Below are 20,127 nucleotides of genomic sequence, written 5' to 3' on the forward strand. Positions count from 1 at the left end.
TAAATTGTCCCATAGTGCCCAGGGATGTGCAGGTTAGGGTGGATTGGCCATGCTAAATTGTCCCGTAGTGCCCAGGGATGTGCAGGTTAGGGTGGATTGGCCATGCTAAATTGTCCCGTAGTGCCCAGGGATGTGCAGGTTAGGGTGGATTGGCCATGCTAAATTGTCCCGTAGTGCCCAGGGATGTGCAGGTTAGGGTGGATTGGCCATGCTAAATTGTCCCCTAGTGCCCAGGGATGTGCAGGTTAGGGTGGATTGGCCATGTTAAATTGTCCCGTAGTGTCCAGGGATGTGCAGGTTAGGGTGGGTTGGCCATGCTAAATTGTCCCTTTAGTGCCCAGGGATGTGCAGGTTAGGGTGGATTGGCCATGCCAAATTGTCCCATAGTGTCCAGGGATGTGCAGGTTAGGGTGGATTGGCCATGCTAAATTGTCCCATAGTGCCCAGGGATGTGCAGGTTAGGGTGGATTGGCCATGCTAAATTGTCCCGTAGTGCCCAGGGATGTGCAGGTTAGGGTGGATTGACAATAGACAATAGACAATAGGTGTAGGAGTAGGCCATTCTGCCCTTCAAGGCTGCACCACCATTCAATATGATCATGGCTGATCATCCTTAATCAGTATCCTGTTCCTGCCTTATCTCCATAACCCTTGATTCCACTATCCTTGACAGCTCTATCCAACTCTTTCTTAAATGAATCCAGAGACTGGGCCTCCACTGCCCTTTGGGGCAGAACATTCCACACAGCCACCACTCTCTGGGTGAAGAAGTTTCTCGTCATCTCTGTCCTAAATGGTCTACCCCGTATTTGTAAGCTGTGTCCTCTGGTTCGGCACTCACCCATCACCGGAAACATGTTTCCTGCCTCCAGAGTGTCCAATCCTTTAATAATCTTATATGTCTTAATCAGATCCCCTCTCAGTCTTCTAAACTCAAGGGTATACAAGCCCAGTCATTCCAGTCTTTCAGCGTAAGGTAATCCCGCCATTCCAGGAATTGACCTCGTGAACCCACGCTGCACTCCCTCAATAGCCAGAATGTCTTCCCTCAAATTTGGAGACCAGAACTGTACACAGTACTCCAGGTGTGGTCTCACCAGGGCCCTGCACAGCTGCAGAAGAACCTCTTTGCTTCTATACTCAATCCCTCTTGTTATGAAGGCCAGCATGCGATTAGCCTTCTTCACTACCTGCTGTACCTGCATGCTTACCTTCATTGACTGGTGTAAAAGAACACCCAGATCTCTCTGAACAGCCCCTTTACCTAAATTTATTCCATTTAGGTAGTAATCTGCCTTCCTGTTCTTGCCGCCAAAGTGAATAACCAGACATTTATCCACATTAAACTGCATCTGCCATGCATCTGCCCACTCACCTAACTTGTCCAAGTCACCCTATAATCTCCTAACATCCTCCTCACATTTCACCCTGCCACCCAGCTTAGTATCATCAGCAAGTTTGCTAATGTTATTATTAATACCATCTTCTATATCATTAACATGTGTTGTAAAAAGCTGCGGTCCCAGCGCTGATCCCTGCGGTACCCCACTGGTCACTGCCTGCCATTCCGAAATAGAGCCGTTTATCACGACTCTTTGTTTCCTGTCAGCCAACCAACTTTCAATCCCATAGTTCGCAGGGGTGTTCAGGTTAGGGTGGATTGGCCATGCTAAATTGTTCCATAGTGCCCAGGGATGTGCAGGTTAGGGTAGATTGGCCATGCTAAATTGTCCCGTAGTGCCCCAGGGATGTGCAGGTTAGGGTGGATTGGCCATGCTAAATTGTCCCATAGTGCCCAGGGAGGTGTAGGTTAGGGTGGATTGGCCAAGGGTATGTTTAGAGAAATGAGTCTGGGTGGGTCGATCTTTGGAGGGTTAGTGTGGACTTGTTGTGGGCCGAAGGGCCTGTTTCCTAACTATAGGTAATCTAATCGAATCTAATCTGTGGACTGTGGGAGGAAACCCACGCAGACAAGGGGAGAGAATGTGCAAACTGCACACAGACAGTTGCCCCGAGGCTAGAATCGAGGCTAGATACTCACGTCAACACAGACAGACAGACAGAGACACACTCACATTCACACTCACACACACAAATACTCACATCGACACAGACAGAGACACACTCACATTCACACTCACACACACAGATACTCACATCGACACAGACAGAGACACACTCACATTCACACTCACACACACAGATACTCACACCGACACAGACAGAGACACACTCACATTCACACTCACACACACACAGATACTCACACCGACACAGACAGAGACACACTCACATTCACACTCACACACACACAGATACTCACATCGACACAGACAGAGACACACTCACATTCACACTCACACAGACAGATACTCACATTGACACAGACAGAGACACACTCACATTCACACTCACACACACACAGATACTGACATCGACACAGACAGAGACACACTCACATTCACACTCACACACACAGATACTCACACCGACACAGAGACACACTCACATTCACGCTCACACACACAGATATCACATTGACACAGACAGAGACACACTCACATTCACACTCACACACACACAGATATCACATTGACACAGACAGAGACACACTCACATTCACACTCACACACACAGATACACACATCGACACAGACAGAGACACACTCACATTCACACTCACACACACAGATACTCACACCGACACAGAGACACACTCACATTCACACTCACACACACACAGATACTCACACCGACACAGACAGAGACACACTCGCATTCACACTCACACACACACAGATACTCACATCGACACAGACAGAGACACACTCACATTCACACTCACACACACACAGATACTCACATTGACACAGACAGAGACACACTCACATTCACACTCACACACAGATACTCACATCGACACAGACAGAGACACACTCACATTCACACTCACACACACACAGATATTCACATTGACACAGACAGAGACACACTCACATTCACACTCACACACACACAGATACTCACATCAACACAGACAGAGACACACTCACATTCACACTCACACACACAGATACACACACCGATACACACAGAGACACACTCACATTTACACTCACACACACAGATACTCACATCGACACAGACAGAGACACACTCACATTCACACTCACACACACACAGATACTCACATCGACACAGAGATACACTCACATTCACACTCACACACACACAGATACTCACATCGACACAGACAGAGACACACTCACATTCACACACACACACACAGATACTCACATCGACACACACAGAGACACACTCACATTCACACTCACACACACAGATATCACATTGACACAGACAGAGACACACTCACATTCACACTCACACACAGATACTCACATCGACACAGACAGAGACACACTCACATTCACACTCACACACACAGATACTCACATTGACACAGACAGACAGAGACACACTCACATTCACACACACACACAGATACTCACATCAACACAGACAGAGACACACTCACATTCACACTCACACACACACAGATACTCACATCGACACAGACAGAGACACACTCACATTCACACTCACACACACACAGATACTCACATCAACACAGACAGAGACACACTCACATTCACACTCACACACACACAGATACTCACATCGACACAGAGACACACTCACATTCACACTCACACACACAGATACTCACATTGACACAGAGACACACTCACATTCACACTCACACACACACACTCACATCGACACAGACAGAGACACACTCACATTCACACTCACACACACAGATACTCACATTGACACAGAGACACACTTACATTCACACTCACACACAGATACTCACATCGACACAGACAGACAGAGACACACTCAAATTCACACACACACACACACAGATACTCACATTGACACAGACAGAGACACACTCACATTCACACTCACACACACAGATACTCGCACCGACACAGAGACACACTCACATTCACACTCACACACACACAGATACTCACATCGACACAGACAGAGACACACTCACATTCACACTCACACACACAGATACTCACACCGACACAGAGACACACTCACATTCACACTCACACACACACAGATACTCACACCGACACAGACAGAGACACACTCACATTCACACTCACACACACACAGATACTCACATTGACACAGACAGACAGAGACACACTTACATTCACACTCACACACACAGATACTCACATTGACACAGACAGAGACACACTCACATTCACACTCACACACACAGATACTCACATTGACACAGAGACACACTCACATTCACACTCACACACACACAGATACTCACATCGACACAGACAGAGACACACTCACATTCACACTCACACACACACAGATACTCACATCGACACACACAGAGACCCACTCACATTCACACTCACACACACAGATACTCACACCGACACAGACAGAGACACACTCACATTCACACTCACACACACACAGATACTGACATCGACACAGACAGAGACACACTCACATCACACTCACACACACACAGATACTCACATCGACACACACAGAGACACACTCACATTCACACTCACACACACAGATACTCACACCGACACAGAGACACACTCACATTCACACTCACACATACAGATACTCACATCAACACAGACAGTGACACACTCACATTCACACTCACACACACACAGATACTCACATCGACACAGACAGAGACACACTCACATTCACACTCACACACACAGATACTCACACCGACACAGAGACACACTCACATTCACACTCACACACACACAGATACTCACACCGACACAGACAGAGACACACTCACATTCACACTCACACACACACAGATACTCACATTGACACAGACAGACAGAGACACACTTACATTCACACTCACACACACAGATACTCACATTGACACAGACAGAGAAACACTCACATTCACACTCACACACACAGATACTCACATTGACACAGAGACACACTCACATTCACACTCACACACACACAGATACTCACATCGACACAGACAGAGACACACTCACATTCACACTCACACACACACAGATACTCACATCGACACACACAGAGACACACTCACATTCACACTCACACACACAGATACTCACATCGACACAGACAGAGACACACTCACATTCACACTCACACACACAGATACTCACATTGACACAGACAGAGACACACTCACATTCACACTCACACACACACAGATAGTGACATCGACACAGACAGAGACACACTCACATTCACACTCACACACACAGATACTCACACCGACACAGAGACACACTCACATTCACGCTCACACACACAGATATCACATTGACACAGACAGAGACACACTCACATTCACACTCACACACACACAGATATCACATTGACACAGACAGAGACACACTCACATTCACACTCACACACACAGATACACACATCGACACAGACAGAGACACACTCACATTCACACTCACACACACAGATACTCACACCGACACAGAGACACACTCACATTCACACTCACACACACACAGATACTCACACCGACACAGACAGAGACACACTCGCATTCACACTCACACACACACAGATACTCACATCGACACAGACAGAGACACACTCACATTCACACTCACACACACACAGATACTCACATTGACACAGACAGAGACACACTCACATTCACACTCACACACAGATACTCACATCGACACAGACAGAGACACACTCACATTCACACTCACACACACACAGATATTCACATTGACACAGACAGAGACACACTCACATTCACACTCACACACACACAGATACTCACATCAACACAGACAGAGACACACTCACATTCACACTCACACACACAGATACACACATCGATACACACAGAGACACACTCACATTTACACTCACACACACAGATACTCACATCGACACAGACAGAGACACACTCACATTCACACTCACACACACACAGATACTCACATCGACACAGAGATACACTCACATTCACACTCACACACACACAGATACTCACATCGACACAGAGACACACTCACATTCACACACACACACACACACAGATACTCACATCGACACACACAGAGACACACTCACATTCACACTCACACACACAGATATCACATTGACACAGACAGAGACACACTCACATTCACACTCACACACACAGATACTCATACCGACACAGACAGAGACACACTCACATTCACACTCACACACACAGATACTCACATCGACACAGACAGAGACACACTCACATTCACACTCACACACAGATACTCACATCGACACAGACAGAGACACACTCACATTCACACTCACACACACAGATACTCACATTGACACAGACAGACAGAGACACACTCACATTCACACACACACACAGATACTCACATCAACACAGACAGAGACACACTCACATTCACACTCACACACACACAGATACTCACATCGACACAGACAGAGACACACTCACATTCACACTCACACACACACAGATACTCACATCAACACAGACAGAGACACACTCACATTCACACTCACACACACACAGATACTCACATCGACACAGAGACACACTCACATTCACACTCACACACACAGATACTCACATTGACACAGAGACACACTCACACACAGATACTCACATCGACACAGACAGACAGAGACACACTCACATTCACACTCACACACACACAGATACTCACATTGACACAGACAGAGACACACTCACATTCACACTCACACACACTGATACTCGCACCGACACAGAGACACACTCACATTCACACTCACACACACACAGATACTCACATCGACACAGACAGAGACACACTCACATTCACACTCACACACACAGATACTCACACCGACACAGAGACACACTCACATTCACACTCACACACACACAGATACTCACACCGACACAGACAGAGACACACTCACATTCACACTCTCACACACACAGATACTCACATTGACACAGACAGACAGAGACACACTTACATTCACACTCACACACACAGATACTCACATTGACACAGACAGAGACACATTCACATTCACACTCACACACACAGATACTCACATTGACACAGAGACACACTCACATTCACACTCACACACACAGATACTCACATCGACACAGACAGAGACACACTCACATTCACACTCACACACACACAGATACTCACATCGACACACACAGAGACACACTCACATTCACACTCACACACACAGATACTCACACCGACACAGACAGAGACACACTCACATTCACACTCACACACACACAGATACTGACATCGACACAGACAGAGTCACACTCACATCACACTCACAGACACACAGATACTCACATCGACACACACAGAGACACACTCACATCACACTCACACACACAGATACTCACACCGACACAGAGACACACTCACATTCACACTCACACATACAGATACTCACATCAACACAGACAGTGACACACTCACATTCACACTCACACACACACAGATACTCACATCGACACAGACAGAGACACACTCACATTCACACTCACACACACAGATACTCACACCGACACAGAGACACACTCACATTCACACACACACACACACAGACACACACACACACACAGACACACACACACACACACACACAGACACACACACACAGACACACACACACACACACACAGACACACACACACACACACACACACACGTATGCACAGACAGAGACCCACGCACACAGACCCACACACAGAGACACAGACACACATACACACAGACACACACGCAGAGCTATCCCTAACCCTAACCCACAGACCCCACACAGAGACACTTATAGACATGCACAGAGCCACACAGAGTCTCCCACACACACACACAGACCCACAGACCCACACACAGAGACACACACACACATCCACACACAGAGTCACAGACACACACACAGAGTCACAGACACACACACACACATCCACACATAGACACACAGAGTCACAGACACACACACAGAGTCACAGACACACACACACACATCCACACATAGACACACAGAGTCTCACACACACACATCCACACACAGAGTCACAGACACACACACAGAGTCACAGACAGACCCACACACACTCACAGACACACTTTTTCTCTCACACACAGACACATCCACACAGACCCAACGCAGTCAGAGACACTCTCTCACACACACACATAGACCCACATAGTCACACACACACACACACACAATACTGACGGAGTCGAGGGTGGGGAATTGGATGGCCCCCTCCCCTGAAACACCCAATGTGAGACCACTGACCTGCTCTTGTTGCCTTGAGAAACCTCTCCAGGATCCGAAGCTAGGATCCGCTGTCCAACTTCCTGCTTCTTGTCCTCTTTATCCCAGGGGCAGATCCTGGGATTTGTGTCATACCCAGGACTGGTCGCTCTCTGTCTCTGTCTCTCTCCTCATCTCCTTCACGTCAGGCGTAAGAGTTCCTGAGCTGAGCACATCCCTGTAAAACCGTCCTTCTGGGGTTTTTTTTTCCGGTTGAATCAGATTCCCTGGGGAAGAGAGTTGTTTTCCTCTGACAAACTTCCGAAATAACTCATTATCAGGCGACATTCCCCAGCCCCTGCGGGAGTGGGGAGTGGGGAGTGAGGGAGGGCGGGCATGAACTCAACACCCTGCAGTGCTCACCCTCAGAAACTGGAGTCCGATTTTCTCTCTGTTACACATGTGGCCATTCAGCCCCCTCTACTCCAGCCTGTTACACACAGGAACACGAGGCCATTCAGCCCCCATCCCCCAGCCTGTTACACACAGGAACAGGAGGCCATTCAGCCCCTCCTCCAGCCTGTTACACACAGGAACAGGAGGCCATTCAGCCCCTCCTCCAGCCTGTTACACTCACGAACAGGAGGTCATTCAGCCCCCCTCCTCCTCCAGCCTGTTACACACACGAACAGGAGGCCATTCAGCCCCCCCCTCCTCCAGCCTGTTACACACACGAACAGGAGGCCATTCAGCCCCCTCCTCCAGCCTGTTACACACAGGAACAGGAGACCATTCAGCCCCCCTCCTCCTCCAGCCTGTTACACACAGGAACAGGAGGCCATTCAGCCCCTCTCCTCCTCCAGCCTGTTACACACATGAACAGGAGGCCATTCAGCCCCTCTCCTCCAACCGGTTACACAGGAACAGGAGACCATTCAGCCCCCTCCTCCAGCCTGTTACACACAGGAACAGGAGGCCGTTCAGTCCGTCTCCTCCAGCCTGTTACACACAGGAACAGGAGGCCATTCAGCCCGCCCTCCTCCAGCCTGTTACACACACGAACAGAAGGCCATTCAGCCCCTCCTCCAGCCTGTTACACACAGGAACAGGAGGCCATTCAGCCCCTTTCTCGAGCCTGAGGAGATGATCCTTAACCCCCCCATCATCCTTTGAGTGGCCTGCCCTGACTTTGAATATTACGCTCTGCACACTCCCACCCCTCTCCCGCCAGGTTCCAGTTCTCTGCCATCCCCGTCCCACATTGTCCCGTAGTGCCCAAGGATGTGCAGGTTAGGGTGGATTGGCCATGCTAAATTGTCCCATAGTGCCCAGGGATGTGCAGGTTAGGGTGGATTGGCCATGCTAAATTGTCCCATAGTGCCCAGGGATGTGCAGGTTAGGGTGGATTGGCCATGCTAAATTGTCCCATAGTGCCCAGGGATGTGCAGGTTAGGGTGGATTGGCCATGCTAAATTGTCCCATAGTGTCCGGGGATATGCAGGTTAGGGTGGATTGGCCATGCTAAATTGTCCCATAGTGCCCAGGGATGTGCAGGTTAGGGTGGATTGGCCATGCTAAATTGTCCCGTAGTGCCCAGGGATGTGCAGGTTAGGGTGGATTGGCCATGCTAAATTGTCCCGTAGTGCCCAGGGATGTGCAGGTTAGGGTGGATTGGCCATGCTAAATTGTCCCGTAGTGCCCAGGGATGTGCAGGTTAGGGTGGATTGGCCATGCTAAATTGTCCCCTAGTGCCCAGGGATGTGCAGGTTAGGGTGGATTGGCCATGTTAAATTGTCCCGTAGTGTCCAGGGATGTGCAGGTTAGGGTGGGTTGGCCATGCTAAATTGTCCCTTTAGTGCCCAGGGATGTGCAGGTTAGGGTGGATTGGCCATGCCAAATTGTCCCATAGTGTCCAGGGATGTGCAGGTTAGGGTGGATTGGCCATGCTAAATTGTCCCATAGTGCCCAGGGATGTGCAGGTTAGGGTGGATTGGCCATGCTAAATTGTCCCGTAGTGCCCAGGGATGTGCAGGTTAGGGTGGATTGACAATAGACAATAGACAATAGGTGTAGGAGTAGGCCATTCTGCCCTTCAAGGCTGCACCACCATTCAATATGATCATGGCTGATCATCCTTAATCAGTATCCTGTTCCTGCCTTATCTCCATAACCCTTGATTCCACTATCCTTGACAGCTCTATCCAACTCTTTCTTAAATGAATCCAGAGACTGGGCCTCCACTGCCCTTTGGGGCAGAACATTCCACACAGCCACCACTCTCTGGGTGAAGAAGTTTCTCGTCATCTCTGTCCTAAATGGTCTACCCCGTATTTGTAAGCTGTGTCCTCTGGTTCGGCACTCACCCATCACCGGAAACATGTTTCCTGCCTCCAGAGTGTCCAATCCTTTAATAATCTTATATGTCTTAATCAGATCCCCTCTCAGTCTTCTAAACTCAAGGGTATACAAGCCCAGTCATTCCAGTCTTTCAGCGTAAGGTAATCCCGCCATTCCAGGAATTGACCTCGTGAACCCACGCTGCACTCCCTCAATAGCCAGAATGTCTTCCCTCAAATTTGGAGACCAGAACTGTACACAGTACTCCAGGTGTGGTCTCACCAGGGCCCTGCACAGCTGCAGAAGAACCTCTTTGCTTCTATACTCAATCCCTCTTGTTATGAAGGCCAGCATGCGATTAGCCTTCTTCACTACCTGCTGTACCTGCATGCTTACCTTCATTGACTGGTGTAAAAGAACACCCAGATCTCTCTGAACAGCCCCTTTACCTAAATTTATTCCATTTAGGTAGTAATCTGCCTTCCTGTTCTTGCCGCCAAAGTGAATAACCAGACATTTATCCACATTAAACTGCATCTGCCATGCATCTGCCCACTCACCTAACTTGTCCAAGTCACCCTATAATCTCCTAACATCCTCCTCACATTTCACCCTGCCACCCAGCTTAGTATCATCAGCAAGTTTGCTAATGTTATTATTAATACCATCTTCTATATCATTAACATGTGTTGTAAAAAGCTGCGGTCCCAGCGCTGATCCCTGCGGTACCCCACTGGTCACTGCCTGCCATTCCGAAATAGAGCCGTTTATCACGACTCTTTGTTTCCTGTCAGCCAACCAACTTTCAATCCCATAGTTCGCAGGGGTGTTCAGGTTAGGGTGGATTGGCCATGCTAAATTGTTCCATAGTGCCCAGGGATGTGCAGGTTAGGGTAGATTGGCCATGCTAAATTGTCCCGTAGTGCCCCAGGGATGTGCAGGTTAGGGTGGATTGGCCATGCTAAATTGTCCCATAGTGCCCAGGGAGGTGTAGGTTAGGGTGGATTGGCCAAGGGTATGTTTAGAGAAATGAGTCTGGGTGGGTCGATCTTTGGAGGGTTAGTGTGGACTTGTTGTGGGCCGAAGGGCCTGTTTCCTAACTATAGGTAATCTAATCGAATCTAATCTGTGGACTGTGGGAGGAAACCCACGCAGACAAGGGGAGAGAATGTGCAAACTGCACACAGACAGTTGCCCCGAGGCTAGAATCGAGGCTAGATACTCACGTCAACACAGACAGACAGACAGAGACACACTCACATTCACACTCACACACACAAATACTCACATCGACACAGACAGAGACACACTCACATTCACACTCACACACACAGATACTCACATCGACACAGACAGAGACACACTCACATTCACACTCACACACACAGATACTCACACCGACACAGACAGAGACACACTCACATTCACACTCACACACACACAGATACTCACACCGACACAGACAGAGACACACTCACATTCACACTCACACACACACAGATACTCACATCGACACAGACAGAGACACACTCACATTCACACTCACACACACAGATACTCACATTGACACAGACAGAGACACACTCACATTCACACTCACACACACACAGATACTGACATCGACACAGACAGAGACACACTCACATTCACACTCACACACACAGATACTCACACCGACACAGAGACACACTCACATTCACGCTCACACACACAGATATCACATTGACACAGACAGAGACACACTCACATTCACACTCACACACACACAGATATCACATTGACACAGACAGAGACACACTCACATTCACACTCACACACACAGATACACACATCGACACAGACAGAGACACACTCACATTCACACTCACACACACAGATACTCACACCGACACAGAGACACACTCACATTCACACTCACACACACACAGATACTCACACCGACACAGACAGAGACACACTCGCATTCACACTCACACACACACAGATACTCACATCGACACAGACAGAGACACACTCACATTCACACTCACACACACACAGATACTCACATTGACACAGACAGAGACACACTCACATTCACACTCACACACAGATACTCACATCGACACAGACAGAGACACACTCACATTCACACTCACACACACACAGATATTCACATTGACACAGACAGAGACACACTCACATTCACACTCACACACACACAGATACTCACATCAACACAGACAGAGACACACTCACATTCACACTCACACACACAGATACACACACCGATACACACAGAGACACACTCACATTTACACTCACACACACAGATACTCACATCGACACAGACAGAGACACACTCACATTCACACTCACACACACACAGATACTCACATCGACACAGAGATACACTCACATTCACACTCACACACACACAGATACTCACATCGACACAGACAGAGACACACTCACATTCACACACACACACACAGATACTCACATCGACACACACAGAGACACACTCACATTCACACTCACACACACAGATATCACATTGACACAGACAGAGACACACTCACATTCACACTCACACACAGATACTCACATCGACACAGACAGAGACACACTCACATTCACACTCACACACACAGATACTCACATTGACACAGACAGACAGAGACACACTCACATTCACACACACACACAGATACTCACATCAACACAGACAGAGACACACTCACATTCACACTCACACACACACAGATACTCACATCGACACAGACAGAGACACACTCACATTCACACTCACACACACACAGATACTCACATCAACACAGACAGAGACACACTCACATTCACACTCACACACACACAGATACTCACATCGACACAGAGACACACTCACATTCACACTCACACACACAGATACTCACATTGACACAGAGACACACTCACATTCACACTCACACACACACACTCACATCGACACAGACAGAGACACACTCACATTCACACTCACACACACAGATACTCACATTGACACAGAGACACACTTACATTCACACTCACACACAGATACTCACATCGACACAGACAGACAGAGACACACTCAAATTCACACACACACACACACAGATACTCACATTGACACAGACAGAGACACACTCACATTCACACTCACACACACAGATACTCGCACCGACACAGAGACACACTCACATTCACACTCACACACACACAGATACTCACATCGACACAGACAGAGACACACTCACATTCACACTCACACACACAGATACTCACACCGACACAGAGACACACTCACATTCACACTCACACACACACAGATACTCACACCGACACAGACAGAGACACACTCACATTCACACTCACACACACACAGATACTCACATTGACACAGACAGACAGAGACACACTTACATTCACACTCACACACACAGATACTCACATTGACACAGACAGAGACACACTCACATTCACACTCACACACACAGATACTCACATTGACACAGAGACACACTCACATTCACACTCACACACACACAGATACTCACATCGACACAGACAGAGACACACTCACATTCACACTCACACACACACAGATACTCACATCGACACACACAGAGACCCACTCACATTCACACTCACACACACAGATACTCACACCGACACAGACAGAGACACACTCACATTCACACTCACACACACACAGATACTGACATCGACACAGACAGAGACACACTCACATCACACTCACACACACACAGATACTCACATCGACACACACAGAGACACACTCACATTCACACTCACACACACAGATACTCACACCGACACAGAGACACACTCACATTCACACTCACACATACAGATACTCACATCAACACAGACAGTGACACACTCACATTCACACTCACACACACACAGATACTCACATCGACACAGACAGAGACACACTCACATTCACACTCACACACACAGATACTCACACCGACACAGAGACACACTCACATTCACACTCACACACACACAGATACTCACACCGACACAGACAGAGACACACTCACATTCACACTCACACACACACAGATACTCACATTGACACAGACAGACAGAGACACACTTACATTCACACTCACACACACAGATACTCACATTGACACAGACAGAGAAACACTCACATTCACACTCACACACACAGATACTCACATTGACACAGAGACACACTCACATTCACACTCACACACACACAGATACTCACATCGACACAGACAGAGACACACTCACATTCACACTCACACACACACAGATACTCACATCGACACACACAGAGACACACTCACATTCACACTCACACACACAGATACTCACATCGACACAGACAGAGACACACTCACATTCACACTCACACACACAGATACTCACATTGACACAGACAGAGACACACTCACATTCACACTCACACACACACAGATAGTGACATCGACACAGACAGAGACACACTCACATTCACACTCACACACACAGATACTCACACCGACACAGAGACACACTCACATTCACGCTCACACACACAGATATCACATTGACACAGACAGAGACACACTCACATTCACACTCACACACACACAGATATCACATTGACACAGACAGAGACACACTCACATTCACACTCACACACACAGATACACACATCGACACAGACAGAGACACACTCACATTCACACTCACACACACAGATACTCACACCGACACAGAGACACACTCACATTCACACTCACACACACACAGATACTCACACCGACACAGACAGAGACACACTCGCATTCACACTCACACACACACAGATACTCACATCGACACAGACAGAGACACACTCACATTCACACTCACACACACACAGATACTCACATTGACACAGACAGAGACACACTCACATTCACACTCACACACAGATACTCACATCGACACAGACAGAGACACACTCACATTCACACTCACACACACACAGATATTCACATTGACACAGACAGAGACACACTCACATTCACACTCACACACACACAGATACTCACATCAACACAGACAGAGACACACTCACATTCACACTCACACACACAGATACACACATCGATACACACAGAGACACACTCACATTTACACTCACACACACAGATACTCACATCGACACAGACAGAGACACACTCACATTCACACTCACACACACACAGATACTCACATCGACACAGAGATACACTCACATTCACACTCACACACACACAGATACTCACATCGACACAGAGACACACTCACATTCACACACACACACACACACAGATACTCACATCGACACACACAGAGACACACTCACATTCACACTCACACACACAGATATCACATTGACACAGACAGAGACACACTCACATTCACACTCACACACACAGATACTCATACCGACACAGACAGAGACACACTCACATTCACACTCACACACACAGATACTCACATCGACACAGACAGAGACACACTCACATTCACACTCACACACAGATACTCACATCGACACAGACAGAGACACACTCACATTCACACTCACACACACAGATACTCACATTGACACAGACAGACAGAGACACACTCACATTCACACACACACACAGATACTCACATCAACACAGACAGAGACACACTCACATTCACACTCACACACACACAGATACTCACATCGACACAGACAGAGACACACTCACATTCACACTCACACACACACAGATACTCACATCAACACAGACAGAGACACACTCACATTCACACTCACACACACACAGATACTCACATCGACACAGAGACACACTCACATTCACACTCACACACACAGATACTCACATTGACACAGAGACACACTCACACACAGATACTCACATCGACACAGACAGACAGAGACACACTCACATTCACACTCACACACACACAGATACTCACATTGACACAGACAGAGACACACTCACATTCACACTCACACACACTGATACTCGCACCGACACAGAGACACACTCACATTCACACTCACACACACACAGATACTCACATCGACACAGACAGAGACACACTCACATTCACACTCACACACACAGATACTCACACCGACACAGAGACACACTCACATTCACACTCACACACACACAGATACTCACACCGACACAGACAGAGACACACTCACATTCACACTCTCACACACACAGATACTCACATTGACACAGACAGACAGAGACACACTTACATTCACACTCACACACACAGATACTCACATTGACACAGACAGAGACACATTCACATTCACACTCACACACACAGATACTCACATTGACACAGAGACACACTCACATTCACACTCACACACACAGATACTCACATCGACACAGACAGAGACACACTCACATTCACACTCACACACACACAGATACTCACATCGACACACACAGAGACACACTCACATTCACACTCACACACACAGATACTCACACCGACACAGACAGAGACACACTCACATTCACACTCACACACACACAGATACTGACATCGACACAGACAGAGTCACACTCACATCACACTCACAGACACACAGATACTCACATCGACACACACAGAGACACACTCACATCACACTCACACACACAGATACTCACACCGACACAGAGACACACTCACATTCACACTCACACATACAGATACTCACATCAACACAGACAGTGACACACTCACATTCACACTCACACACACACAGATACTCACATCGACACAGACAGAGACACACTCACATTCACACTCACACACACAGATACTCACACCGACACAGAGACACACTCACATTCACACACACACACACACAGACACACACACACACACAGACACACACACACACACACACACAGACACACACACACAGACACACACACACACACACACAGACACACACACACACACACACACACACGTATGCACAGACAGAGACCCACGCACACAGACCCACACACAGAGACACAGACACACATACACACAGACACACACGCAGAGCTATCCCTAACCCTAACCCACAGACCCCACACAGAGACACTTATAGACATGCACAGAGCCACACAGAGTCTCCCACACACACACACAGACCCACAGACCCACACACAGAGACACACACACACATCCACACACAGAGTCACAGACACACACACAGAGTCACAGACACACACACACACATCCACACATAGACACACAGAGTCACAGACACACACACAGAGTCACAGACACACACACACACATCCACACATAGACACACAGAGTCTCACACACACACATCCACACACAGAGTCACAGACACACACACAGAGTCACAGACAGACCCACACACACTCACAGACACACTTTTTCTCTCACACACAGACACATCCACACAGACCCAACGCAGTCAGAGACACTCTCTCACACACACACATAGACCCACATAGTCACACACACACACACACACAATACTGACGGAGTCGAGGGTGGGGAATTGGATGGCCCCCTCCCCTGAAACACCCAATGTGAGACCACTGACCTGCTCTTGTTGCCTTGAGAAACCTCTCCAGGATCCGAAGCTAGGATCCGCTGTCCAACTTCCTGCTTCTTGTCCTCTTTATCCCAGGGGCAGATCCTGGGATTTGTGTCATACCCAGGACTGGTCGCTCTCTGTCTCTGTCTCTCTCCTCATCTCCTTCACGTCAGGCGTAAGAGTTCCTGAGCTGAGCACATCCCTGTAAAACCGTCCTTCTGGGGTTTTTTTTTCCGGTTGAATCAGATTCCCTGGGGAAGAGAGTTGTTTTCCTCTGACAAACTTCCGAAATAACTCATTATCAGGCGACATTCCCCAGCCCCTGCGGGAGTGGGGAGTGGGGAGTGAGGGAGGGCGGGCATGAACTCAACACCCTGCAGTGCTCACCCTCAGAAACTGGAGTCCGATTTTCTCTCTGTTACACATGTGGCCATTCAGCCCCCTCTACTCCAGCCTGTTACACACAGGAACACGAGGCCATTCAGCCCCCATCCCCCAGCCTGTTACACACAGGAACAGGAGGCCATTCAGCCCCTCCTCCAGCCTGTTACACACAGGAACAGGAGGCCATTCAGCCCCTCCTCCAGCCTGTTACACTCACGAACAGGAGGTCATTCAGCCCCCCTCCTCCTCCAGCCTGTTACACACACGAACAGGAGGCCATTCAGCCCCCCCCTCCTCCAGCCTGTTACACACACGAACAGGAGGCCATTCAGCCCCCTCCTCCAGCCTGTTACACACAGGAACAGGAGACCATTCAGCCCCCCTCCTCCTCCAGCCTGTTACACACAGGAACAGGAGGCCATTCAGCCCCTCTCCTCCTCCAGCCTGTTACACACATGAACAGGAGGCCATTCAGCCCCTCTCCTCCAACCGGTTACACAGGAACAGGAGACCATTCAGCCCCCTCCTCCAGCCTGTTACACACAGGAACAGGAGGCCGTTCAGTCCGTCTCCTCCAGCCTGTTACACACAGGAACAGGAGGCCATTCAGCCCGCCCTCCTCCAGCCTGTTACACACACGAACAGAAGGCCATTCAGCCCCTCCTCCAGCCTGTTACACACAGGAACAGGAGGCCATTCAGCCCCTTTCTCGAGCCTGAGGAGATGATCCTTAACCCCCCCATCATCCTTTGAGTGGCCTGCCCTGACTTTGAATATTACGCTCTGCACACTCCCACCCCTCTCCCGCCAGGTTCCAGTTCTCTGCCATCCCCGTCCCACATTGTCCCGTAGTGCCCAAGGATGTGCAGGTTAGGGTGGATTGGCCATGCTAAATTGTCCCATAGTGCCCAGGGATGTGCAGGTTAGGGTGGATTGGCCATGCTAAATTGTCCCATAGTGCCCAGGGATGTGCAGGTTAGGGTGGATTGGCCATGCTAAATTGTCCCATAGTGCCCAGGGATGTGCAGGTTAGGGTGGATTGGCCATGCTAAATTGTCCCATAGTGTCCGGGGATATGCAGGTTAGGGTGGATTGGCCATGCTAAATTGTCCCATAGTGCCCAGGGATGTGCAGGTTAGGGTGGATTGGCCATGCTAAATTGTCCCGTAGTGCCCAGGGATGTGCAGGTTAGGGTGGATTGGCCATGCTAAATTGTCCCGTAGTGCCCAGGGATGTGCAGGTTAGGGTGGATTGGCCATGCTAAATTGTCCCGTAGTGCCCAGGGATGTGCAGGTTAGGGTGGATTGGCCATGCTAAATTGTCCCCTAGTGCCCAGGGATGTGCAGGTTAGGGTGGATTGGCCATGTTAAATTGTCCCGTAGTGTCCAGGGATGTGCAGGTTAGGGTGGGTTGGCCATGCTAAATTGTCCCTTTAGTGCCCAGGGATGTGC

At 48.5% G+C, this 20,127-nt stretch overlaps 1 protein-coding gene across 1 annotated transcript in view; it reads right to left on the reverse strand.

Annotated features, from left to right (window-relative positions):
• LOC140453870 (uncharacterized) overlaps positions 1-18,626 on the reverse strand; it is a gene marked incomplete at its 3' end in the record, with an annotated part of 89,668 nt that extends 71,042 nt beyond the window's left edge. Inside the window, exons 1-2 of the mRNA XM_072548730.1 lie at positions 18,299-18,626; positions 8,410-8,654 (exon numbers count right to left, since the gene is read on the reverse strand). The remainder of the gene's footprint in view (positions 1-8,409; positions 8,655-18,298) is intronic.
• Between the last annotated feature and the right edge of the window lie 1,501 nt (positions 18,627-20,127).

Source organism: Chiloscyllium punctatum, chromosome 28 (genome assembly GCF_047496795.1).
Source record: "Chiloscyllium punctatum isolate Juve2018m chromosome 28, sChiPun1.3, whole genome shotgun sequence".
In the NCBI taxonomy this organism is placed as follows: domain Eukaryota; kingdom Metazoa; phylum Chordata; class Chondrichthyes; order Orectolobiformes; family Hemiscylliidae; genus Chiloscyllium; species Chiloscyllium punctatum.